The sequence below is a fragment of the Pseudopipra pipra genome, chromosome 18 (genome assembly GCF_036250125.1).
Source record: "Pseudopipra pipra isolate bDixPip1 chromosome 18, bDixPip1.hap1, whole genome shotgun sequence".
In the NCBI taxonomy this organism is placed as follows: Eukaryota; Metazoa; Chordata; class Aves; order Passeriformes; family Pipridae; genus Pseudopipra; species Pseudopipra pipra.
Genome location: NC_087566.1, coordinates 2,782,684 through 2,807,896, shown reverse-complemented (window position 1 = coordinate 2,807,896; position 25,213 = coordinate 2,782,684). Strand labels below are relative to the sequence as shown.

Sequence of the window (25,213 nt, the reverse complement as noted above, 5' to 3'; positions counted from 1 at the left end):
CAGCTACTGGGTCAGGTCCTGATGGGAACCTGCCACAGACTCTGGAGGGACAGATGGGGACAGTTCACCCTCTGGCAACATTGATAAGGGGCAAAGACAACATCACCCTGTGGCCACACTGCTTTGGGAACTCAGGCAAACACGTCTGAAGGTTGCTCGGGGTGCCTTGTCCTCCCACTCTGTCTGCTGGGGAGAGATTTGAATGTCTTGGTAGGAGGAGGGATGAGAAGGGGAGAGAGGGAGACAAACAGGCACTGGGTTTGTGGTGAGCGGCGGGGAGGGGGGACTTGGCAGCTCTTCATAGCAGAGCAGGAAGCCTTAATACTTGGAGCCAGTTGAGTAACCTCACTGGTGACCTCCCATTGCAGGCACCAGTGCTCTCACACAGGGGAGAAACAGAGGGACAGAAGCTGAGAGAAGATGGCACAAACAATCCCCACAACACAGGGATGAAGGGACACCGTGCCCCATGATATCCATGAACACGGGAGGAGCACTAGGAGGGGAGAGCAGACTCACTGCCCTGATGCATCTCATAGACTCTGTGCCTGTTCTGAGGGGTTATGTTTCTATTTAAGCACCAAAACAAGTGGCTGGGTTTTCTCAAGAATTTGGCATGTTGGGAAAATGTGGCTTTGAGTGTCCCTAGGGCGATCTGTAAATCAGGGGGTAGGTGTGCTGTGCTGTCTCAGGCCTGAATCATTCCCACTGGTGACAGACCCCTACAGCTCCCTGACTCACATCCCCAGGATTCCTCCCTACGGAAACCAGAGCGTGGGAGGGGAGGACACAGAAATGGTGCAGAGCCACATCTCACAGCTGGGGAGAGAGGAGATGGTCCTTGACACGAGAGTTGGGAAACACTGAATATCCCACAGTTCAGCTAAAGCCCCACGGAGCTGCTGGGTGAAAAGTTCCCTAAGAACTCAAGTTCTTATAGATCTCATCCTCTTCTGATACTCCAGGCAACAACAGGACAGGGATGCCCTACTTCACCATGGCCATGAATGAGGCAATCTCTGTGCAGACGCCTCCTGTGTTCTTTTTGTTGCCAGAACTGAGGACTCAAAATACCATTTGCCACCAAAATACTTTAAATATCTCTTGTACCCCCTTTGTCCTGTGCACAAATTAATATTTACTGTTAAATTTATACCTTAGCAGAGCTTAGCAAATAATTTCCTTCCATCACAGAAACTTCCTCTGAGGAGGAATAAAGCAACCTCTTAACAACACAACAACTTCTAGAGAGGAAAGATATACATCTGGTGCTGCCCATGAATGTTCTGAGACCATTTGGGCAAGCACATGTGAGAGGGACAGCCCAAAGCTCCTCTGGTGAATCTCACTGTCCCCAGCTGCCACCCCACCTTGCAGCAGGGTCAGCAGAGCAGAATGTGCCTCCATGGACACCACAGAGCCTGGGGGAGAGGGGGAGAGCGTGGGCAGCACAGTGGTTTATGGGTAGGAATTCCTTGTTTAGGACAGTGCTGGGAGTCAGCTGAAAATCATTAAGTTTGGCCACTTGAGTGCTTTGGAAATCCGTGTCCCAGCCACGAGTCTGAGGCAGCCCCGCTGCAGGATGAGTCATGTGGGGAACACGCCAGGGCCACGCACGGATGGACCCACACACCAGAACCAGCTGGGTAAGGTGCAAAACAGAGCAAACCCCTAATTGAGGACACCCTTAAATGTGACACCGGCACTGTTACATTGCACATCGTTTCTCCTTGCACTGTGGCCAGGATGGCAAAACATGCACCCTCCAAAGTCAACAAAGGCTTCCTGGACAATGCCCAAGATTCCATGTGCTGGGCTGGCTCCAGCAGCGTGAGGCAGGAAGGACCAGATCACAGCCAAAGGTTGTGTTGCCACAAGAGTGGATAAGCATGGAGCCAGCCTGAGCAAGCTGAGGGAAAGGCATTGATCCTACCCTGCCAATACAGCCACTATGAGACCCACTGGATTTCCCCTGCCTGTAGGATTATATGGAAATAAGAGCCAGAATGGGAGCAGGGAGAAGAGAATGAGGAGGAAATCACACCCCATAATTTTAAGCTTCTAAAAGGTAGGGGTTCAGTCCAAACTAATTGTTTAAGTTCACTTTATATTCAATGAGAAAGAAACTGCTTGCCAGAATGGAATTTCTCTCATCTTAAATTAGGTGGGATATATGTTCCTCCTTACTGTTCTCTGTTAACAAGAAGAGAAACCTGGACAATTAGTTTAGTCTGGATACTTTGCTTAAGAAGACTAAAATTAGGTGAGATGAATCCTACCCTAAATGTCCTATCCAGGTGAGTGTGACTCGTGTGGGACAGAGCCAGGAGTTCAGCTTTGCTCCCTTATGCCCTGACACATCATCTGCTGTTTTCACCACCTTTCCTCCCGTTGATCATCACCCAACCCCTTGAGATATCAAAGCAATTCCTGCCACGAGGATGCCAGAAAGTGGCAAATTCTAACTTGCAGGAATAAAGGCAGGAATTTGGGGAACACAGTGGTTGGCATCATAGTTAGTTCAAACATCTCATGCCATTTGTATGGACAATTTCTCTTTAAACTGCCTGTTTGTCCTGTTTCTAAGCTGGACGAATTAGTGGGCCCTGGCCTTTCTCCCAGAGCAGCTGAGCTTTCTTCCAGCTTCCTCTCATAATGGAAATCCTTCTTTCCCTCACCTTCCCTTGCTCTCTGCTCGCCCAGCACACAGAGCCCCGCGTTGAGCCGAGCTCAGCCATTCTGTGATGGAAAACGAAGGCAGCTGCCAACACACAGGGCTGCCTTCAGTCCCTGAGTGCAAAGGAGGTGCAATTCACCCCCTCCGTGCCAGGTTACACCAACTCTGCTATCCATGACATCCCTGGCCCCGCTCAACAGCTCCAAGCAAACTGCACAGACTTGCGCTGATACAATTAGCCCGCCTCAGTCCTGGAGAAGGAGAGCCCCTGAAAAACCATGCTGAATCCTGCCTCTTCCAAATCCTCACAGCTTCTTTCTTTTCCTCCTTTCTTCCTTTTTATTTCTGTAATTATTTCTCCCCCTTCTTTTTTGCCCCCCCCACCCTCTTCCCCCCATTAACGGGGGGAAAAACACAAGAGAGAAAACACGGGCAGCCAAAAGCTCATTAACATACTTGACCTTTCCGAGGAAAATTAATTCCAAATTCGCACATACCGGCTGTGTTGCTTGGTTTTGTCAAAACGGTGGCATCATTAGAGAGGAGACGAGATGGCTCAAGGGGACGGGGTGTCTGCCACCTCGATGGAACTTGCACCGAGTTACTGAGTGCTGGCACAAATAAAGCAATGACATGGGCCATTCTGTCAGCTTTTCACATGAAATTAATCTTCGTTTCGTTGGCTGTGTAAATTTTTATCACCACGGAGTGGGGGGTGATGAATATACCGAAGCATCCTGACAGCTATGGCCTGAAAACTCGAGATTGTCTCAGCATCTCGGCGGTGGTGCTGGAGTGGAGCCCCTTCCCCGTGCGTGTGCACACGGGTGGGTGTGCTCCTGGGAGCCACTCCTGACACTCTCCCCCAACTCCCATGTGCTGTGGCCTGGGAAATGCTTGAGGTTTGGATTTCCTGGCTCCAGGGCGATGGCAAACAAATTACTGCTTCTCTTTCGCTCTCCCCCTCCAGCCCCAGCCCAAAAGCCGGTTTGGATCCCGGCATGCTTTGCCGGGGCTGGCAGGATTTCCTGGCTGATGAGCAAAAAAAGAGCAGCTCTGCTTTCTCCTGTGGCTCTGGAGCTCATCTTTGCTGCTGTTTTTGAGGTGTGTGTCACGTTGCAGTCCAGGTAGGGACGTGACATTGTTTGCTGCTAGCAAGGATGTGAGAATAACACACAGCACATGCACCTCCTGCCCCAGACAGCTCCGACACAAACACCCTCGTGTTCATCAGCAGCTGCACCGACACAGACGTGTGACCAGGCTCTGCTCTCCCACATATTCACCCCTGCCAACAGCAGGATAACCCACCCTACACCCAGATCCACACACACAGACAGCAACCTGGGAACCTGCAGGGTCACAGATTTTCACTTTGTGCTCTGTATCTGAGACAAAGGAGAGATTTAACCCTTTAGTCCCTACAGAGAAGCAACACAAATTACATAGAATCACAGAGTGGTTTGGGTTAAACCTCATCTCGCTCCACCTCCCCTGCCAGAGGCAGGGATACCTTCCACTGGAGAAGAATTTCATACAGAAACTTGTCTCCCAAGCATTCTGGCTGCTACTGGCCAGACCCAAATCCTCAGGGACTGCCTGGGCAGAGTGACCAGGCCCCTGGCCATTATCACACATGTGGCACTTGGCACCACTCACTAGTCAAGGGCATCGACTGCTCTTTTCAGAGCAATAGAGAGCTCAGCCAAACCCAGTCACCCCCCTGCACTCAAACTGTCACTCAGAGGCAACATGCTCATGGAATTGTGTTGCTTATACTTTTGGCTTCAGCGGGAAAATCTGGATTTGGCCCCCGAATGTAAAAGCATGTGTCAGTTCCTGAATTGGCCAGGGCTTGTTCTGTCCTAAAATGCACCCGTGTGACGGTTTGGAGGAACTGTGCAAAATGACAGAGGCTCATCCTGACACAGGTGAACACAGCCTGCAACCCTGCCCATGAACATGGACAGCATTTTCAGCCCAGAGAAGACAAGGCTCTAGAAAGACCTTATAGCAGCCTTCCAGTACCTGAAGGTACTGGAACAGGTGCCAACCCTGGCACAGGTTGCCCAGAGAAGCTGTGGCTGCCCCTGGATCCCTGGAAGTGTCCAAGGCCAGGTTGGACAGGGCTTGGAGCAACCTGGGCTAGTGGAAGGTGTCCCTGCCCATGGCAGGGGTTGGAACTGGATGAACTTTAAGGTCCCTTCCAACTCAACACAGTCTGTGATTCTATGAACATCTCCCTGGCACTGCCTGAGTGGAAGGATGTCCACACCAAACAAGAAATCCCTCCTCACACATGCATGATGTCCTCAGACACTGCCCACTGAGGGTGCACACGGGAACATGAACAGAGAGGGGTGTTCACACTTGTGTGAATTTAAAGACAGTTCACAAATAATTGTTACTGAAGTCTTACAAGTAAGCATCTTTGGAAATATATAATAGATCTCAACTGCTATTTTCTATTAATATATTATCAGCCTTAAGTCATTCCAGCAAATACTGGTCTTGAGCAAACCCAAAATCAGTCTCCCCGACTCCGAGCCTTAGGTAGGTAAAACAGGTGTATATAAATACAAATCCACAGCTGTCCATGACTGAAAGCATCCCCAGGTCACCATTCCATGATCTGCTGGTTAACCACCAGTACAACACGTGCTTCTACACACTGGTGGTCCCTGCACTGCACTGAGTAAAACACTCAAAGCCATTTCAGGCTGCTGTGCTTACCTCACCCATGGCTGTGCTTCCTGCTTTTTGGGGACAGATGAGAGTCTTTAGCCTTCAGCTCCTTCAGCAGTGGAGAGTTCCTGGATAAAGTCATCTTCTCACCAGCAGGCTGATTTACAGCAAAGAAAAAGAAATAAATCACAAAAATGTGGCGAAGATAAGAACTACAATGAGAAAGGAACACCTCCCCAAAAACTACACCCTGCTCCAGATTTTCTCCTGGTTTGAAACCGAGCTGACTGTGACAGTCACAAGGTCACATCACTTAATGCCCACCTGACAGGTGTTTGGATTGCACCACAGTTACTGTTACATGAAATCAGCCTCACAAACAGAACACATCCTGATGCTGGGGGAATTTTTTAGCCTCCTATTTTAGTCACCACAATACTGGATTAGCCAGATTTGGGTTATCCAACAGCATTTGCAAAATTTAGCAAATACTTTTCACTGCAAAAAATGGGAAAAGGCTGGAAAAAGTGAAAGATTCCTTTAGATTCTTTTTCTCAAAACGAAACCCTGAAGTTGTATTTCCATTTTTCCCATTCACCTGAAGGGCTCTGCTCAGGATTCCCTTCTGCTTTATGTTGGAAAGTGTATGAACAGGGGATCTCCCAACTGGGGTCTGAAAACAAGCTGAAAAAAAATACCCTTCCCCTTCAGCACATGCCTCACAAGGTAGCAGGTACGTAGGAGCCTCCAGGGAGTCTGAGGTTCTTCCCCAAATTAACTACTTCAAGATTTTAAACTTGGGCAGTTAAAAATTTGGGCAGTTATGGTTGTGACCAGTGTGGACACTGGCCACTGGGAAAGGAGGATTTCAAGTGGCTGAATCCCTCCAAATACAGGAAAGGGAAAATGTTCAGTGGATCTCCAAGGTCAAAACAAAAAAAAGAGGAGCAAAAATGGTCACATCAAAGAAATATGAGATGTGCAGGAGATCTGGCAGGTCATCTGATCCATTCTGTTCTCCCAGAGCTGGATCAGTTGCTGTGATCTCCTGGAGAGGGTCCTGGAACTGCTTGAGGTCTCAGATCCATTAAATCTGAGCCCAGACAGGTAAGAAGCAAAGCTCGGTGTTTGGATTTTGTATTGAGTATTTTGTTATCCCTTCAATTCCAGCCAAGAGCACTTGGACACCCAGCTCACCTGGCAGCAAGCAAAGCTCACAGCACACTCACCTCTGCCAACAGGTCGAGGGAATCTGTTATCCCTCTGTGAGTTTTAGATCCCATCTGGTGTATTCCCAGTTGTGAGCTCCCAAGTACCAGGAAGATGCTGATAAACCTGAACAAATGCAACAGGGAGCCACCAAGAAGACAGTCAAGGGGCTGGATTTATGGAGATAAGCTGAGAGAAGGGAGTTTGTCCACCCTGTTCAAGTTTTAGGGGCAGTTAATTGTAGCCTTCTTGATCACATGGCATGTATAGGGAGACAGACCCAGGCTCTTTGCTCAGGTGTGTGGCAGGGGGGTCAGAGACACATTAAAGGTCAAAAAAAGGAGAAACATTGAAGGAGTGAAGGTTCTGCCTGGGTATAAGGAAAAAAAAAAAGGGCTATCACATCTCTGACTCAGGAGGTTTTAAACATCTGACTGGACAGAGCCCTGAGCAACCTTTTCTGAACTCAGTGTGAGCCTCCTTGGAACAGTGGTTGGATTAAACCTCAAGAGGTCCCTTCAGGCTCAGTTTGCTCATCTCTCCCTCCAAATTCTGCAACACCTCTGCAGGCTGTGTAGATGCACCTATATCTGTGCATGCAGGAGAGGGGTGCACGTGCTCTGGGGCACTGATGCACCTGCAGGAAGAGCAGGTTGGGGGTTGCAGGGGGTGACGATCACGCGCGCTCAGAGAATTTCCGCCTGTGCAAGGACAACAGGGAAGGTATTTGTGCCTCTGTAAGCAAGTGTTTGTGTCTGTGCTCACACATCAGGGAAACTGCTGCATGAGGGAGCGTGTGTCTGCCCACGCACGTGAGCTCAGGAGAGGGAGAGGCTGTTTCCAGCTGCGTGGAGTCCACAGAGGAGATCTCCCAGGAAAGCTGCGCTAACAATCCTTCGCCCTCTTGCCAGCCCTTTGTGGCTTGTTGAAGTAATGTAGTTTCTGAGGGGGGAAGTCTTATATCTTGAGACAAACCACATACCTCCAGGGTGTGCATCCAGCCTGGAAGAGAGTGGAAGTGAGACAAGAGAACAGTCCAAGTCTCTCTGAGGTGTCACTGTGCGCGCACGGAATGCAGTGACTCGGCCCCATCGGAAGCGATGGGGTGAGAAGAGAGAGCGAGCTCCCTTGAGAGGGCTTCAGAAATAGAAGTAGGACAATCCAAACACGCTTCCACTTGAAGTCATTCCCAATGTGCATTCCCAAAGCAGCAGGGGTCCTCTAATACGGTTGAGGTTGGAAAAGGTGTTCAAACCCACGCACACAGAGAAACGTGAGGTGCAGTAGTGAAGTCTGGTGTCAGAACACACACGGAAAATAACGTCTGGCATCAAGTGCTCTTCACCTAAATATTCACCAAAAGAGGTTCTGGTTAATCTCTGATGCTTTAATAACCCCCTTGCCAGTCTGGGTAGGAGCAGAGAAGCAGCACTCCCAAATTCCAGAGAGATGAATCACTGGGTAACCTGGGGGACCCCGGTCATGCTGAAGTGAAGGGGAATTGAAACAGATTGTCAGGGAGCACCAAGACAGTGTGGGAGGAGGGAGAGGCAGAGGGGATGCAGTGTGTTCAACAGCATGTATCCTGGCTGCAGCCTGCAACCTGAGAGGGGAGAAATCCTGTCCAAAACCTCCAGCTCCAGACACCCTGTTTGTCAGAGGAATTTGAATTTCTGGGGCTGCTCCTGACCCAGGAGCTTTGCCAGGTGCTCTGGGAGCCCGGCTGAAGCTCTGCACTGTTGCAGTTCACCTGCTGGGTTATGGCCAGGAGCTCTATACCCAGCTCCTTCCATCCCATAGGATGGGTGAGAGGGAATTTGAAGTAGGTGATCAGAATAAATGATTTACCAGGGCACTAAAAGATCAAGGCAGTTGTTTCTAAAGGATCTCAAAGCAACTAAAGCCTAAAGTGTTACTGTTCTTTCAGGTCTACCCCCAGGCTGTCAACCCTGCTCCAGCTTCTTGGAATAAATAATTGTCCCACTCCTCGTTAGCCAAAAAGTAGGAAACCTGTTCCAAAAGCTCCTTGCACACTCCCCCAAGAAAACAGGCCTGTGATAAGTATCTGCTTCTCAAGAACAGAGAGCCATAAGAAGTATAAAATTTCTAATTCATATTTTAAATGAGATTCCTTTTTGCAGTTCCAGTAGTATGAAAAGAATAAGAAAAAGGAAGACTTTGAAAAATACCTTTTCATTATGAACTCCAAGCCTCACCCCAGGTTTCACTGTAATTCAGTAGGTCACACATTCTGATTCACAGAGGAGCAGCTGAGGGAGCTGGAGGGGCTCAGCCTGGAGAAAAGGAGGCTCAGGGGGGACCTTCTGGCTCTGCAACTCCCTGACAGGAGGGGGGAGCCAGGAGGATATCAGGCTCTGCTCCCAAGGAACAAGGGACTGGATGAGGGGAAATGGTCTCAAGCTGTGCCAGGGGATGTGTGGATTGGATATCAGGGAAAATTTCTTCATGAAAAGGGTGCTCAGGCAGTGGCACAGAATAGCCAGGGAAGTGGTGGAGTCCCCATCCCTGGAAGTGCTCAAAAGCCCTGTGGATGTGGCTCTTGGGGATGTGGGTTAGTGGTGGGCCTGGCAGTGCTGGGGGCATGGTTGGACTCGATGATCTCAGAGGGCTTTTCCAACCTAAATGATTCTCTGATTAACTCGTGGCTCTTCCTTTGGTATTGCAGCTGTAACCCCAAAAACATCCAGCTTCCATTAAGGAATGTGAACCTTTGGACTATGGGAGGATAACCAGGGCTGTGCCACCACATTAACATCAGTATGAATTGCCTCACCCTTAACCACTGTGAGCAGTTCCCAGTGCCATAAGAAGCCCCACCAGGTTGGAAACGTGATCCACCAGGTTGGAAAGTGATGCTCCTGAGAGTGTTGTGAGCAAAGGAGATCAAACTCAGGATTTTAAATGCCACTTCTAAAATTTAGGCCATTTACTCTTGGGGTGGAAATGGCTGTTTCTGACTGCGAAAAGGTTGGATCTCACTCATAAATCCCCATGTGGGCAGTCACTAGAGGGGGCCAGAAAACCACCTCCAAATAACAGGGGCTGGAAAATCAATGGCAAGGACAAGGACTTGACTTTCACTCTCTCAGTAGTCCACTGAGATGAGTAAGACAGGCTCAAGTGCCTCTGCTTACAACTGGTGCCATTTACTCCATGTGTAGTTCCACTGAAATGAATGGACATCTTCAAGAAAAAGAGCATTAGTCCCGTGAGTAAATGTGACACGATTTGGTCTTTAAATAGCACTACCCTTTTGATGACCTTCCACAATCATAAAATTAAGTCTGGAAAGACCTCCAGGGTAAAATCAAACCCAATTTGTCAAAATGTGTCAGAAAGAACACAGTGTGTAGCCAACCTAAGTTGGAATCACGTCTCCACACAGGAAAAAGTTGGAGGTCGTGGAGGAAACGCAAGAACGACAGAAGCCAAGCAAAGTCTGTGGTGATGTGGGATTCACGCTATGCAGGGCAGCTCATTGCTCCTCTGGGCTCCAAGAAATGTCGTGGTTTTCTTTCAGCAGCACTGAAAAGCTCCAGCCTGGCCCAGGCCAGTGACACTCCCAGAGCATGGCCAAGCTCACAAAGGGTGGGGGAGTTCCCAACAGCACCAACGAGGAGTGACCATGCCAGGAACAGAGAGGAGCTTTCAGAAAGCCACGTTAGTGCTGATGGGAAGTTGCCACGTGGATGCACTGCAGGATACTGCCAGTATCCAATTACAGTGAGAGCATCTCTCTGTTAACTCCACTGGGCACCACAGCAGCAGCTCTGGCAGCACCTTCTCCTGCCCCACTCAGGGCATCAGCATTAAACTTCTGCCTTCTGACTACTGAGTGCACAGCCACGGGCTCTGCTGAAGAAGGGTGACCCTTTAAATCGGGTCTCTGGGCAAGATCACAGAGAATCACGGAATATTCTGAGTTGGAAGGGACCCATGAGGATAATGGAGCCCAACTCTAGAGCGAGTGGCCCATATGGGGATCAAACCACCAAACCAGCAACTGCTGCAGATCATTTTCTTTTCTGACCAACAGCATGGGCTCCAAAGCAAATAGAGTCATAGAACATCCTGAACTGGAAGGAACCCACAAGGACCATTGAGTCCAACTCCTGGCCCTGCACAGACACCCCAACAATCCCACCACATCCCCGAGAGTGTTGTCCAAACACTCCTGGAGCTCTGACAGCCTTGGGGCTGTAACTGGTGACCCCCAAGCCCCCTCAGTGATCTCTCTTTACATGCAGATGGCACCAGGCTCGCTGGAGGGAAGGAGGGACATTCTGGCTACATTCAAGTCCGTGAGGGCTTCTGACATCAACTTTTCCCACCCTTTTTTCCAGACACATTCCTGAAGAACTTCCAAGTGCCTTCTAAAAGGTGACCAAGAAAGTCAAGTTTCTTACGAGGAAGCACAAGTTTCCTGATGAGAGACTCCACAAACAGCATTTAGGACTCCACAAGCTGAAAAACTGCAGCTCACAGACAGCTCTGAAGTTGCTTCTGCAAAGATCTATCCTGTGCTAGGCAGGAAAAGGCTCTGCTCTCCTGCTGGACAGCCCTTCACGTGCATCATACCCACACTGCAGGGCTGTGCCATAAAAAAGTCTGATTTGTTACGAGAAGCTGCCAGTGATGAGAAAGGTAAGATTTGCTTTTCAATTCTTTTCTCTTCAGCTGTCATTAAAAATGATTCACGGTAAAGTCGAAGTCTACGTAACTACAAGATTAGAACTGAGACCCACCATAAATTAAAAGGCTTTTCTTTCTGTTCTTCCCTTGCTGGGCTGTATCAAGTTACCAGGACAGAATAATTGTAGGAATCCAGAGACAGCCAAGCCTGGCTTGACCAAAACTCAACTGCTACTTGCTTAAAAGGTAAGTGATACCTCAAGAAACACATGTTGGCTACGTGGCTTAAAACAATGGATCCTTGTAGAAAATCATAAACCTTTAGTTAAAAATAATAAGTTACATTGTAAAATGACATTTCCCATAAGCAGCAGACTGTCAGGGCACTGAAACCATGTGCTGTGGGACTTCTCCAGGGCTGCTCAGCAGAGGGAATGAGGGGAAAAAAAGAGCTGAGCACTGCAAACATTCACAGGGTATCGAAAGAGGATGGACAGAGAATGGGTTTTCCCCTCATTTCTTTCCCAAGGAGAAAAATTAATGAATGAAGAAAGTGGAGAGAAGTAAAGGAGAAAGGAAGGGAGACACAGATATATTTGAAAAGTGTCTTACTTTTTTCTTAAAGTCAGAAAAAACAGAGGTTTTAGTTAGAGGTTTATTTTTTTTGGAGGGGGGGGAATGGGGGAGTCTACAAAATCTGGGGCTTGAATGGAAACTTAAGATTTGGAAAGCAAAACCTTCTCATAAATCTCACTTCACTAAGAAACAATAAATAATATTTATATTGTAATAATGCTCTATTATGATACTACATCACAGCCCTGTGCTTATTCCAATGCCAACTGCACATCCACAACCACCAGGCATCTTCAGATGACATTAAATAGGTTGGCAAATGCATTTTGCCAAAAAGAATTAAGGAACCTTATGTACCATCAAGGTATATTATGCCTCACCAGCACTAAAATCTAAGATCCTACAAGGCCTTGTAAGGAGAGGAACACAAGTCCACAAGCCAAGAAGAATTAGGACAGTGCAGATGAATCTCCTGCTTCTCTTGTCCATACAAAACCCAAACATAAACCTGAATTGTATGAAGTGCTGAACCATTTGGTTCAAGTGCCCTCAGTTCTTCTTTTCTACCTGACCTGGAAAAGGAAGAATAAAACAAACCAAAAACTGCACAGAAAAGATGGCTTTGCTTTCTATGTCCACAATGGAGTCAGGAGTTTTCCCTAAAAATCTCTTTGCATGAAACCAATACCAGAAGTCTGTTGAGGTTGGTGAAGTCTGGATCCACACCCCAGTTTCCCAGAGACTACAAATGACACGCAGTGCATGCACCTGAGCAGCAATTAATGGATTTTTCTCCACTGAGAGCGTGTCTGGGCTTGTCCCTCAGGTTCCCCTCTCTGAGGGTGGCACTCGCTCCTGTCTCGCTGGGTGCACAGGGCTCAGAGTTACTGGTTCCCTCTGCACCAGCCACCACGATGGAATGGCTGTTGCCATAGTTACTGCTACAGTAACATCGCAGTTTCCACAAAGATGCTTCAGCAATTTACTCTGGTGATTAAACTGCAGCCATTTATGGCACAGAATAAATAACAGGGCGACGGTGAATTATGGGGCTACGGCTCCATCGATGGGTCCCGGTGACATCATAAACCACAAGGACCGAGCTCGAGTCATCAGAACTCCCGAGATGGAATTATAAGCTCCATCATTCAAGCTGTGCTCTTTAAAGATATTTGATATAACACGTGGAGCCAACCAAATGAAAGCGGGAGAGGCAGAGACAGACCGTCAGGCTCTCAGGCCAACCACGAGTCTGCAGCCAAGAGTGGTAAGAGCTGCCCTGGTGCAGAGGGGAGACAGACTGCCAGGCATTCAGCACAGCCAGGTACATGTCTGGGTCCGGGAGGGCTGCTCCAGATCAATGCTGCCCGTGGGATGGCACCTCAGAGCCTGCCAGGAGGAGCTGCATTCCCAGCAAAGGTCTCCAGGAGCACTGGCGTTGCAAACCAGACCGAACATGCGTGAAGTACAGGCTTAATTTCCCTTGCTAGCTCCTTTTTGTGCTGTTGGAGTGGGTCCACCTCTCTCCCAAGGCTGCTGCACGTCATGGGGAGCAGGCTCAGGGTTTGGGGTCAGAGCACTGAAGCAGCACAGTGGCTCTGCATCCCGGTGCTACCAACGAAGGAGCTTTTTTTAGAGCAGACCAAGACTACTTGCTGGCCAAGACTTTTCTCTTCGAAGGATCTGGGGCCGGGCCCTGAGCAGGCTGTAAACTGCTGACATGGGCTGAAATGAGCCCAGGCCCTGGCTCCAAGCCCACGGTGCTGGGACAGCAAACACCTGCAGCTGAGGGCTGTGGAGGTTGAGTAACATTGATTGCTTTGTACGTTCTGGCCCATTAGATGTTATTTGAAATCCTGAGGTATCAGAGAACAGGACGATCTATAAGATCACTGATAGCAGATGGATCTTCTCGCTCGTAAAACTTGTTTGTTTGACTTCAGTGCTTCCTAAAACTTGTGTTTAGCAACTAGAAAACGTAAAGCTTTCCCTCCCCCATTCTTATGAAAGCTTCAGGCAGCCAGCCCTTTGTTTCTTGATGCATTTGACAACACAGAAGATGTAAATGAGTCATTGCAGGCTCACTTTCTTTCTTGAGCAGCTCTTCAGATTGCAAAAAATAAGTCCCAGGTGGGAGATCAGGATAGAAACACCAAACCAGTACTGGACTGGGACGACCAACACAGTGAGCTCTGCCCAGCCACCTTCTCCCTCTCATCACCATTTCTCAAACAGAACTTTAGGATCAGGGAAGGCAGACTCACTTTTCCACCAGTGATTCTCTTTAAACATATACTTAACGGTAGCATTTTTAAAATCACTCATCACTGACCTAAAATGGGATGCTATTTGAGGTCAATGTTATATTTTCCATCGGGGACAGTTTGTCCAACGCTGAGTACTTTAAAATTTCCGCCCCTACATGTGCATAAGGATAAAGAGGGAAAGAGAGTGTAGAATGATACGTGTGTCTTAATGTACCATACTAGACAGAGACAAACCCACATTTTTAATAGCTTTCTCTATTGATTGCAGAACTATTTATCATGTGACTGCAATAACACACATTTGCAGACTTCAAAAACTAAAGCGCAGCTTCAAAAATGCTGGGCTTGACTCTAATCTCACTGTAAAATGATAACATCTCCAGTGAAGATAATTACCCCCATGTCAATGGGATCAGAAATGGGTAATTTTGGGCTTCATTTTTAACCTTCTTTCAGATGGGAACTTGTGTGGAAATACACTTCAGAATAGTTTATGCCTTTTGCAAGTTGGCCGGAGTAACACCTTGGAGCTGCCTGTGCCCATATCAGATCTGAATTTACTCCTCTTCCTCCACCTTCTCTCTCTCTCACACATACTCATTTTAGGGTTTTGTCTCCCCTGCTTGCCCTTGACCCTGGATGTTGCATTGTGACAAAAGGAATGATTTAATTTAGACAAACCAAAGATTACCATGAGCAACTCCCCCTTTTGCTGAAGAACCCAAGGATGGTGGAACTCTCCTCTGTGTCGCCCCCTCCAATAGCAAAAATGTCCCACTCAGGTGTTCAAGCTGATCTGGAGGGCAGGCTGCTGGTTCCTATTTTCCTGTAAGTTTATTTTACAAAGGATGGACCCTTTTCTTACATTGCCTGAGAGAACAGACAGGTTTACATGAAAAGCTGCACAGCAGAAGGATGATGAATTGCTATGGTTAATGAGTAATTTACTAATTGCATATTCTAGCAACAACCCAGGGCCTATCCTCCACAATCCAAAACTATTCCATGCACTGGCTAGAGAAGAGTGTAAAGAGAAGGAACAAAGCAAAGTATTTGACACTCCAAGCTCCCTGGCAGCACTGCAGCAGGCAAAATTCTACAAACACCATGGAAAGGGTAATCTTACTAATGGTATAAATTCAGATGAGAGTGTGATGATGACAAGATTGGCCAGCAGACATTCCCCTTTATTTAAGGAAGAAGTGGCCATGTGTATGAGGTGAGACTGTTCTGATGCCATCACAGAGCACAGGCTCTGGGGCCACTTCTAAGGGGACCAAAATTGTGGGAAGACAACAAAACAAAAAGCAGAATCACAACCTTGGAGTTCAGGACAGCAGACTTTTCAAGGATCTACTCAGAGGAATTGCATGGGATACAGAGCTGCAGAAAAGAGGGGTCCAGAAGTGCTGCTGATTTGAAAGGATCACCTCTTCCGACTGAGGAATGGTCCATCCTGACAAGCAGAAAGTCAAGCAAAGGCAGCAGGAATCTTGTGTGGATGGACATGGAGCTCCTGACACACCTCAAAGGAAGAATACACAAGGTAGGAGCAGGGCCAGGTGACCCAGAAGGAACATAGAGACACTGTCTGAACATGCTGGGATTGATTTAGGAAAGCCAAAGCCTGCCTGGGGTATAATTCAGTGAGGGACGTGAGGGGCACCAAGAAAGGCTTCTACAGGCCCAGCAGCAGCAGCAAGAGAAAGATCCAGGAAAAGATGGGCTCGCTGGTAAAAGGTAAAATAAAGACATGGATAAGGCCAAATTACTCCATGTCTTCTTCACTTCACTCCTGAGCAACCCAAATTGGCTGAGCCTGCTTTGAGCAGCACACTGGACTAGAAAACTTCCATCAGTCCTCTCCAACCTCAACTGTTCTGTGATTGTATGAATGGAGCTAAGGAAAAACACCACTTGGAAAGCACTGGTGGAGAGGAAACCAGGCCTGGATAAAGGAGATGCTTCCACAGAGAAGGATGCAGGATTTGGGGCCTGTGAGCCACCTTCCCCTTAGATCACACAGAAGCAGTCAAAGCCAGGAATGGGGCTGATCAGACACACCAAAGGCAATCTCAAGCTCACTCACGTGGTGGGGGGGTGTGTGCTGTGCCTGTGGAATGCCAGAGGAAGCTGGAGGGACCAGTGAAACACAACCAGCTCTTTAAAACACAGGGTCTATTGTCTCACCTGACCAAATTTGCCCTAATCAGGTGCTGGCTCCATTTCACCTCTCGAACACGAGCTCCCAGATCTGCAAGGCACACACTGAACTTTGCCAGCGAGTGCAACGGAAGGGGAAAACAACCAAACCTAAATTTCTCCCCACTCCTTCCCTTTAGTCCCTTTGCCCAGGTGCTGAGATGCTCTCACCTGGCCAGAAAAACAAAAGGACAGAAACAGAAAAATCAAATGCTACCATTGGAGGAAGTGGGAGCAAAGCAAACTGCCTGTTGTTCTGTGCATGCTTTTTTTTTTTTCTCCTTTAATTTCTATTTGCAAAGACAGTGAAATGGAAAATGTGCCTCTAATTATTACCCCTCTGTGCTTCCTAAAAGCCTCTCTCTGAACTTTTAAGTCTCCTCAAGTTTCAGGTCCTCTTTTTCTCCCTCTCTCTTTCTGTCTTTCTCTCTCCCCCTTTTTTTTATTTAAACTAATCTAAAAAAGCTATAAAAAGCCTCTGACACTATAAATTCCCTTGTAAACCCTGGGTTTATAGGTTTAATTGCCTCATTTTACTGCCTTGCATGCTTTGTTCCTTCAGTATTTTAGAGAGCTGCCCCAGTATTTAGTACAAGCAGGCAACCTGGGGGGAGAGAGCCCATCCTGGAGCCCTGGACTAGGGTTTGGCTGTGGTCAGAGCTCTGGCACAGGGAGCACCCTACAGAGACTGAGCCTAGAAATGGCTCCACTCAGGCTCACACGTGTGGGAAGCTGAACCAGACAAAAACAGAGGAAAACCACAGTGCTGGGAAGTTCAAGTCTCCCTTGACATGGGATAAAATCGTGCTCAGGAGGCTGGAGGGAATGAGGAAACTCACAGAGAGTCTCTCAGAGGGGAAGGGGCAGTGGGGAAAATCCTTCTTTTTCTGCTGCAGGAATAGTTTCTTCCCAAAGCACAGTACAGGAATCCCAAAGATTCCCAAGCAAGTAGCAAGGGGCACTCCTGTGCTAGGTGCTGTACAAAGAAGGACAAACAAGTTAGATCCCAGCCCATGGAATTCCCCATCTAAACAACTTTCCTCTTCAAAGAAGGGATAGGGGAAGGCGAGTATGAAAATCCTACTAAGATTCCCCCTTGATCCCTCATAATCTCTCAGTCACAGTATTGATCCCAAAGCCTTCATGCCCAAGCAATCAGCAAAATCCACCTTTGCTGCAGACACACACACTTCCTATTTGTGCCTCTACCTGTTGAATGGCATCTCAACCAGACACTGTGGCTGTGCCTCGCCCTGAGGGGTGCAACAGATGCACAGGGACTTCATGAGGGGAGCTAAAAGCAGCCTCTGCTTTTATTTCAGGGTTAGAATTGCTAAATGGACCTGCAGAAACTGCCCACATTCACAATACAGGGGGTTTTTCTCACTACAGAACACACACAACGTGTTCCTGCACAGGTGTTGCCTACACAGTCATCCTGCAGCAGTGCTGTGGAAGTTTCACTCCCTGCCTTGAGCCTCGAATCCAAGACCTTGATGTCCAGCAAAATGGAACAGCAGAGTCACTGTAGACCTTTCACCAGAAGGGAATAGGGTTTTTTCCCCTTCCAACGTTTCCAGAAGCCATTTCCTGGCTCCCACAGAACATGAGATGACACCCTTGGTTCCATCTGAGCCTGGAGATTTTTTTTGCCTGTCATATCCAAGTGATCTATTAAGAAGAACAGACTATCTAGGATTTTATTCCTCAACTCCTTCCTTTACCAGTTCTAATCCAAGCATGGGAAACAAAATACTAGAAAGAAGGGAGAAATAAATGAAAGCCTAAAAGCTTTCAAAGAGTTTGGTTTTGGCTTAACTGAGGAAATGATAAAGGCATCCAAATGTGGGTTTTATTGGCAAATGAAGGTTTTTATTTTTTTTTCTCTGTTTTCCTGAAGAGGCAAGTCTCCTGAATCCTGATGTGTATGCAGCTTGCACTACATTCTGGTTTATGGTAACTTCAGAAAATGTTGAGCATTCTTCACTAAATATGTCAGGGGAAAAAAACTCTCGAGATTATTAAGTGTCTGTAAGTTTTATAAACACAGGTCAGCCAGTAAGGGAGCAAGATACAAATTTGTTTCCCCATCCTTAATCTAAACCATAGAGCAACTTAAATTTCTTTATGCTGATCCCCAAGTTACCATTCCCTGTGATGCTTCCCCCAGCTCAGGGAAAGGGACATACACGCTGTGTGAAGAACTGGCTCTGCTTTTTGTACTAAGTGAGGTAAAAGAATAACAACCTATTTATTTTTCCAGACCACTTATGATTTTATAGACCTGTATTGCATCTCTCCTCAGCTACCTTGCAGACTGTAGATCCCTGGTCTATTTAACTGCCCTTCATAAATAAGATGGGTTTCCCCCTCTTGCCCCTGCACTTCTTTTCTTAGCAGGGTCCTGTGAAGAAGAAAGGAGAAACATTCCCTGTTCGTGGAAAGGGAATTTAAAACCATGTGTTCACACACAGGCTACTCCCTGTGAACAAGCAGATCCTGAAAAAATACACTGCTTCTTTCAGCCATTAAGCTGTTGGCAGCAGGGCAGGCAAGAGAGAAGGGGAGAGGAGGGAGAGGCACTGAGAGGATCAAAACCTGGACGAAAAGTAGGTTTAAAACAAATGAACTGAAGAAAGAACTTGTTGTTGGTGAAGTTGATCCTTCATGCTGCTCTGCTATCTTGTAAAAGGAGTTTTATTTGCCTTTTTGTGGGAGTCCTGGGAGGAAACTAATAAAGCCCCAGGCTTTAGGCAGTTTGTGGGGATGTGGATCCAGGCACATGCGGGAGTGTGCGAGTGTCTGGGTGTGCACCACTGGGTGTTTTCTCCCTCCCTTTTACAAGGGCCAGTCAGGTCACAAGGTTAAAGCCAGGGGGGACTTATTTTGTGTTGTAAGAATTTTTACAAAGTGTAAAGGATCAAAGTAATTAGCTGAGGGTGAGAGCCCAGGACTGTCAGAGAAGCATTTGCAGCCCCTGCCCGGGAGTCTCGATCGCAGCCGGCCGGCCTCAAACCCACATCCTGGGAAGGACTTCACCAACAGGTCTGAGCAGCATGGGGTGTGCTGCTTGATATGAAACTTGTGAGGGAGAAGAAAGACAATATTTTGGATGGAGAGGCTGGAAAATGTTCCAGAAATGCGGCTGAATGAAGCACAGGAGCTTTTAGGTGTGAGCCCTTTAAAAGCAGCTGTCTCCCGGCGCAGGAGCTGCCAAACCACCCGGGCACTCCTGGGGGAGCAGGTCACTGCTTCCTGCTCCCAGCTGCCCTGCAAGGATATCCAAAAGTGAATCAGGACTCTCAGTGTGGTCTTTCAAAGCAACCAAGTGAGGAGGAAAGAGGCACATGGGGCGATGAGGCATCAGCATCAAAACGGTGGATCTCACGGGCAGGTCAAAGCCACCTGTAAGTCTTAGCCAAGAACTTCCTGCTGGACATCTTTGTTCTCTCTGCTGCCTCTCGCTCTTGGGATGCTCTTGGTCAAGTCCATCCAACAGCACTTTCACAAAACCAACCAGCCCACAGCACACATCTGTAGTGTCTGAGCAAGGAAACTTCTACTGCACCTCTGGCCTGGGCTTCCTCATCAAAACGGGCTGAGCAAGGAGCACCTGAGTCAGCCTCCTCCCAGTGCTCACAGGAAGGAGCTTTGCCTCTAAGCCCACATTGCTCATCCTAAGAAACAACCTTTGATGACACAAATCTTCTATGTCTCTTAAAGAAACTCTGCTGTTAATTCCTAGAACGACAGGGGTGTATGAGCCCAGTGTTCACTGCACAGCAGGAAAATCAACTGCTACTGACATTGCACCATCTCTCTGGTGAGCTGGTGTTCCCTTTTTTCCTGTTGTACAGACCAACATCCAATACTGGGAAACATATGCTTTTTTAGGAGAGGTTTCTATGAGGACAGGGAGGAGATAAGATCTCTAGCCAAAGAGATTGCCCTACTTATGCATGACTGCCACAGCTCCAGGGGTGGCTCATATGTGTAAAATGCCAAACTACACAGCACATAAACACAGAGTACAGCACTGGAGAGCCTCCAAGTCCTTGGAGTCACCCATGTTTTTCGCTGGCACTAGTAACTGAGAAGAATGAGTTATATCCTATCCTGGAAATACAGACCAAGGTCTTCCAGATGGCCACAGAAGGACTTGCTGGGCACTGGACACTTCATCCCTCACCTCTCCCAGACTTATGCAGAAGAAGCTAATTAGCTGCCACTACTAGAAAGTTAAGGGGATAGGAAGGAATTAAAAAGTGAGAGTGGAAATCCCAGTTATCCCTGGATCATAGCTGGTGGTCAGCTGTGCATCCTCCTTACCCCGAGCGCTGGGGTGGCAGAAGGAGAGGCAATTCTACCCCCTACCTGCAGCTGCTGTGTGAAAGAAAGACATTTACTCACACATAGAAGCTTCTTTTCTAAACTGCTGCATTAGTTTTATTAAATGTCTGCAATCTACATTTCACCTTTCCTCCTCAAATTATGTTCATCTTTGCGAGAGAAAAAGAATCAGATGCCTGACCACAGCTTTGGCTGGGAGCCACCTGCAGCCCCTGTGAGGATGAGTTAGTGCTGGTGCTGCTATTGATCTCCAGGCATGGACTGTCTGGCTGCATGGTCCTCGTGTCTCCTACCCCACACTGCTCCACCCGCCCGAGATCTGCCTCCCCTTGGCATCCCCCTGCTTCCCAGCCTATCTCAGATGCAAAATGTAGAGCTGGCAAGTGTGGCTCCACCATGGCCCACAGCCATTTATCACACACTTCTCAATAAGTTAATAGCCCTAATGTGTGAAAATTGATTTCTGGGGTGAACGCAAAAGTCCCAGTGATTTACACTCTATTTCCAATTGATGAGGCTCAATTGATTTCAACGAGTACTAAAATATTTACCAGAGTGAAAGGCAGGGGGAGGGGGTGTGGGGAAGGACTGGGAACAGGGTCATCACTCACAGAGAGGCATCTCAGCAGTGCTGGTGAGTGGCACCATCAGCCTCTGGAAGGGCCCAGCAGAGAATGAAGCATTTGGTGTAACAGGAAAACTATGTGGGCAGCCAGGAGGAAAGCAATGACAAAAGAGAAGGAAAAACCAATGTGACATAAATGCAGCATTCCAGCTTTGGGGTGAGCTAAGACTCATAAAACTCCCCTGATGTCCTGGTGAAATAACTCTGGGAAAGCACCTTTGATGTTGTGTCCTGCCAAGGCCAGTGTGAACTCGGCTGCCTTTGCCCTCTGACTCTCATGGGCTCCGTGAGCTCCACAACAGCGCAGCTACACTCAGGGTCAATAAGAGAAGAAGGTCCAGTGAGCCTCCCAAAATGCCTCATCACAACCCCAACCACCCTGGAAGTGAAACCTCTGCAGACACAGCTCCACACAACACCCAGCTGGTCAGCACAGCCCAGAGGCAGCCACTGAGTGGGACAACACTTTGCACACCCCACTGCCAAGTGCTGGTGTCCACTCCCCAGTTGCCCCAGCAAAGCAGATCAGTGCAGTCAGGGAACGGGACAGGAATGGAAGTTGAAGCATTTCACAGTCTACAAGGTGACTTGAGCCCCACAGAGGATGTATAACCCTTTCCCTCAGTCTCTCCTTCCACCGGAGCTGGAAAGAACAAACCCAGCTCTCAGGTCCCACTGACCTTTCCCAAGTCATCCTCCCCTTCCCCTATCTATCAATCCTCCCTTCTCCTCCCCTTCCCTCGCCTCCATAGGGTAAAGTTCTCATTTACCAGATCAAAGGTTAGCTCTTCTCAGACCAAAAGCTTTGAAATACATCCCAGCAACTAATAATTTCCACGATTGGAACTGCCCCCATATCTCTGTTTGTCACTCAAAATTCAGGGCAGAGGCTTGCAAGCACTTCACAGAAAATCTCCAAAAACGATCTGTCAGCAAATGGGGTCAAGAAACAAAGCTCAGATTTAGGTCTAGGTGTGAAAGTACCAAGAGTCACTGGGTGATAACTTCTCTGTGAGGCAAGAGGGCTTTCATCCATCACACACTTCCCTCAAGACCCTGCCATAGGGTCTTCTACCACACATGGCACAGCCCTGTCACAGCCCTGCCTGTACATGGATACCTGAGAGCACTTCAGCCTGGTTTTCCAGGTCAGTGCCAGCAATATCCCCCCAGTCCTTGAGTTTATTGTGGCACAATCTATTCCAAGATCATCTCTTAGCAAGTGGTGGGGTATTTCCTGCACGGGTCTGACTTCCTTGAACTCCTGAAGACGCTGCCATAAGCAGAGTTTCCCTCTTCCTTGTCACCTGTCTGCTCGTGCTGCTGTGCACTCATAATGACAGAACGCTCTGGGGACTATGAAACAGCAACTAATAAAGAAAACACATTCAGCTAAAATGGCAAATTCCCAATGGAAAAATGGCAGAAGAGGAGGAGCAGGACACACACAAGCTTCACGCACAGAGAGCCATGACCTGGTTGCTCCCAGGTGTGATGCCAGGTGCTCAGCTGATGGAGCCCAAGGGAACTCTGCTCAACCACCCAAATGGGAACCTGCTTTAGAAACATTTGTTCAACCCTGAACGGGAACAGCCAGATTATGAGCCCAAGGACAACGCAGAGACGACACAAAGCACAAGAAGCCAATGGAGCTGCATCAGTTTAGAGCAGGAGGCTTCTTGAAACTTTAAAATTTCTTTAAAAAGTTGTTATCAGACCCTCAACCTGCCATCTGCAAAGGACTATTATACAGCTCACATTTGTTATTCTGTTCTTCTTGGAAAGTGCAGATGGAAACCCCAGCTTTGCTCTTCGGCAGGTCTGGTTTCCTGCCTCAATGTTCTGCCCAGCCTGACAGGTAAGGGATGCTCAGAGCACCCCGCTGCCTTTGTGCTGCCACTGAAACCTGGCCCTTCACTTTTCAACACACCAAATGGAAACAGATTCTCCCCTGGCTGTTTTCTTCTCCTTCTGGCACTCTAAGGCAGATCCTTCAGCAGAAAGAAGTTGTTTGGCCAAGCAAAAGTAGCTTTTGCTGCTAGGAAAGGTGTTTTGTTGGCATGTTTGTTCTGCTCATTTCACTGCAGAAATGGCAGAAAAGGAGAGAAGGAAGGTATTAATGCTGTCACCAAGTGCTTTTTGGTCAGTTAAGCAGTGAGGAGTTCAGTGCAACAGCTCATCTCACCCACCCTCTGATTTTCCAGTTCCCTGTTTTAGATAATTCCTTACTCTTCTTTTTAGTTTACACAAGTCAAATGATCCCACCCGTGCAACTTCAGGAGATTAGGATGCATCAAAAAAGAAAAAAACAAATCCACATTCGAGCCACATGTCTAGTAGGCAAAGTCAAAGCAATTCCACTTCCTTTTCCAGTTCCTTTTTCCTCTGTCACTGTCCCACTCTGTGGAAGTCATTCCATCTGTCTCTGCTTTCTCTCACCTTGCTGAGAAGCTACAAAGATGTTGCACTTGGAAACTTGGTGCAGGAAGCCCTCACAGTGTAAGGCAGCACTAATTCTTCACCTTCACAAGAAGATGATGTAGTGTTTAATCAGCAAATGTCCCCATCTGAGCTCTCCAGGTGAAAAACGATATGCGAGTGCAAAGTGTTTTTTAAAAATATTGGAAATACATTTTATAAATAATAAAAGAGGAGAACCTTCCATTTTAGCCTGTGTGTGTTCCTCTGGCCATCCCCACTCCCCTCTCTCCTGCTCACTCTGCAGAGCTGTATAGAAAATCAGAATCCAATCTCAGCAAATCCTATTGACTGTCTCCTGTCACTCACCTGATTAAAGGTTCCACTTACATCCAAATGGTTAGAGCCATGACTCTGAGCCATTCATAAAACTCCTATTGAAGGATTAGCTTTCACAAACTTTGCCTTAATGATTATGCATTCTATTGATCAGCGGGGGGAACTATAAAAATTGACACCAGAATAAACTTTGAAGGACTGCTCTCGCTCAGCACAACTCGGATCAATTGGAATCGACCAGGATGATAGGGAAGGGGGGGGGAAACAGCCTCTCTCCATTAGCTGGGTGTAATCCTGATTAGCTGAATGTTTAAGTTGGTTTTTTTTCCATCTGTCTCTATTTGATTGCTGAGATCCAACAGCATCTCAGCCCGGTGCAGGCTGTCAGAGCTGGAGGTTAAACCTCTCGGGTGCTTTGGTGGACGGTCACTCCACCTTTGCTCCACAGATAAGCCCTTCCTCGCCACTGCTTTGATGTTCAGATTTCCTTATCCCTGTTCCCCCCTTTAAAACGATCCAACAGCCCCCAGTGATTATTTTGTTCATGGGGGGACAGGTATTAGTCACTGATAACAAAAGGAAACGGCGTGTTCAGGTGACATTCCTAAGGTCAAACAGGAATTCTTTGTTTTTTTTCCCTTGGAACCCTTTTCCAAACTGCTCTTGGAGAACACATGAATACATGCAGGTATCCAGCTTTGGCTAGTCTGCCTGAAATAGGGACAGACTCGAGAGAGATGAGACCAAAACTTTGATTGCTTTTCTAAATATTTCCCTAGTTTTAATAAATGAATGAAAGTGTCTTCTGCCCTGAAAACAAAAGTTTGCCTCTCTCAAACCCTCAGGCCATCATGGCTACACAGCAGCAATGACTCCTTGAGGTAGATGTGGACTCTGCTATTGAGCAGAGCGATCCAGCTTCCAGCTGGGATGCACAAACACGGGTACAACCACCTCTCCAAAGGCTACTGCAGGTGAGCTGAGGATGCCCAGCTCCAGTTCCTCATATTCTCTGAATTTTGCTGCCTCATCCCAAGCACTGAAATGTCGTTTCAACACAACCACCACCAGTTCCTCCCACCTGAGCGTGCTCCCGGGGCTGCAGTTGGAAGAGCAGCTGTAAAGATGTGCCTTCCCAAAGCATTCCAGCTCCAGGCTGTGCTGAGGGACAACAGCAGGAGCCTCCTGAGAGATTTTACAACCAGAGCTGCA

General features: G+C 47.7%; 1 protein-coding gene and 1 long non-coding RNA gene across 2 annotated transcripts in view; one reads left to right on the top strand and one right to left on the bottom strand.

Annotated features, from left to right (window-relative positions):
• TBX3 (T-box transcription factor 3) overlaps positions 1–25,213 on the bottom strand; it is a 433,177-nt gene that overhangs the window by 195,226 nt on the left and 212,738 nt on the right. Inside the window, exon 6 of the mRNA XM_064674670.1 lies at positions 5,411–5,519. The gene's annotated coding sequence lies outside the window, so the exon portion shown is untranslated. The remainder of the gene's footprint in view (positions 1–5,410; positions 5,520–25,213) is intronic.
• On the top strand, positions 12,808–18,062 carry LOC135423942 (uncharacterized). The gene is made up of 2 exons (XR_010435026.1): positions 12,808–13,067; positions 17,592–18,062. It is a non-coding gene; the product is annotated as an uncharacterized LOC135423942 (long non-coding RNA).